Source organism: Trichechus manatus, unplaced genomic scaffold (genome assembly GCF_000243295.1).
Source record: "Trichechus manatus latirostris isolate Lorelei unplaced genomic scaffold, TriManLat1.0 scaffold00133, whole genome shotgun sequence".
NCBI lineage: Eukaryota > Metazoa > Chordata > Mammalia > Sirenia > Trichechidae > Trichechus > Trichechus manatus.
The window spans coordinates 6,545,012-6,547,428 of record NW_004444069.1 but is presented as its reverse complement, the minus strand read 5'-3'; positions in this window follow the sequence as shown (position 1 = coordinate 6,547,428).

Sequence of the window (2,417 nt, the reverse complement as noted above, 5' to 3'; positions counted from 1 at the left end):
TGATCTCACATAGATAATTCTTGTTTTTTTTTGTACCTTATATGAAGGTTTACAGAACAAATAGTTTCTCATTAAACAGTTAGTACACCTATTGCCTTATGACAATGGTTAACAGTCCCACGACATCTCAACACTGTCCCTTCTCAACCTTGGGTTCCTTATCACCAGCTTTCTTGTCCCCTTCTGCCTTCTAGTCCTTGTCCCTGGACTGCTGTGTCTCATTAGTCTCGTCTTGTTTTATGGGGCTGTCCAGTCCCCAGCTGAACGGTGAACCTCGGGAGTGACATTACCTCTGAGCTAAAAGGGTGTCTGGGGGCCATACTCTTGGGGTTTCTCCAGTCTATCAGGCCAGTAAATCTAGTCTTTTTTTGTGTGTGTTAGAATTTTGTAATTCATCCTTCTCCAGCTCTGTCCAGGACCCTCTGTTGTGATCTTGGTCAGAGTAGTCAGTGGGGGTAGCTGAGCACCATCTAGCTGTACTGGAATCAGTCTGGTGGAGGCCGTGGTAGCTGTGGTCCATTAGTCCTTTGGACTAATCTTTTCCTTGTGTTCTGTTCTGTTCATTCGGCCTTGCTCCCGAAGAGGTGAGACCAGTGGAGTATCTTAGATGGCCACTCACAGGCTTTTAAGACCCCAGAGGCTACTCACCAAGGTAGAACGTAGAACAATGCCTTTATAAACTGTGTTATGCCAATTGAGCTAGATGTTCCCCGAGACCATGGTCCCCACAGCCCTCTGCTCAGCAATTCAGTCCCTCAGGGAGTTTGGTTGTGTCTATGCAGCTTCCATGACCTTTCCTTGTATAAGTGGTGCTGGCTTCCCCAGTATTGTGTACTGTCTTACCCTTCACCAAAGTTACCACTTATCTATCGTCTATTTAGTTCCCCCTCACCCCTCCTATCCCTCATAACCAACAAAGATTATTCCTTTTTGTATGTAAACTTTTACATGAGTTTTTACAGTAGAGATCTCATACAATATTTATCTTTTTGTGATTGACTTATTTCACTCAGCATAATGTCCTCCAGTTTCATCCATGTTGTTAGTTTGTTTTATGTATTTGGGAGCACTGTCGTTGGGTATGTTGATGTTTATTATGGTTACGTCTTCATGATGGATCATCCCCTTAATCATTATATAGTGTCCTTCTTTGTCTTTTATGGCGGATTTTGTTTTAAAGTCTATTTTATCTGAGATTAGTATTGCCACACCTGCTCTTTTTGGTAGCTGTTTGCTTGATATATTTTTTCCCATCCTTTGATTTTTAATAAATTTACATCTTTGTTTCTAAGGTGCGTCTCTGGTAGACAGAATATTGATGGATCCGGTTTTTTTTATCCATTCTGTCACTTTCCATCTCTTTATGGGTGCATTTAGGCCATTTACATTCAGTATAATTACTGATAGGTGTGAGTTTATTGCTGTAATTTTGTAAGGCTTTTTTTGTGGTGCTGATGTTTTCTTTGTTCCTCTCGCTCTCCTGTGCTGAATTCCTTTTGTTTGTGGATTTTTTTCACTTCTTTTGTTCTTGTAGGTTTTGTTTTTACTGAGACTTTATGATTTTCTTCGTTATTTTGATGAGTAGGTTTGTTGACTTTCTTTGTGGTTACCTTGAAATTTACCCTTATCTTCCTTGATTTGAACCAATCTATTATTACTTGGTAGCCTTGCCTTCCTCTCCATTAGAAGGTTCTATACCTACCGTTTATTCCCTCTTTTATTGTTCTGATTCTGTTGTCATTTATAGATTAACCTCTCTGGTTCCCTGTTGTAATTGTTTCAGTTTTAGATAGTCCTTAACAGTTCATTTCCTAGGTTGGTGTCTGGCTAGTACAATCCTTTGTCCTAGATTCAGCCTGTGGTCTGATGTTGTTTGTTCTCAGATCGAAGGACTCCCTTTAATAAGTCTCGTAAGTTTGGTTTGGTTTTTACATAGTTCCTTAATTTCTGTTTATCTGGAAATGACCTAATTTCACCATCATATCTGAACAAGAGTTTTGCAGGATATATTATTCTTGGCTGGCAATTTTTTTCTTTCAAGGTTTTATATATGTCATCCCATTGTCTTCTTGCCTGCATGGTTTCTGTGGAATAATCTGAGCTTAGTCTTATTGTTTCTCCTCTGTATGTGACTTTTTGTTTTTCTCGAGCTGCTCTCAGGATTCTTTGTCTTTGGTTTTAGCGAGAGTGATTATGATATGCCATGGTGATTTTCTTTTGGAGTCTATCCTATACCGGGTTCGTTGAGCTTCTTGGATGTTCAGCTTTTCACCTTTCATGATATTGGGGAAGTTTTCTGTTAGTAATTCTTCAATGATCTTCTCTGTGTTTTCTGTTTTCTCTCTCATTCTGTAACTCTGATCACTAGCAGATTTTTGCTTTAGATTGTATCCCACATAATTCTCTAAGTTTTATTT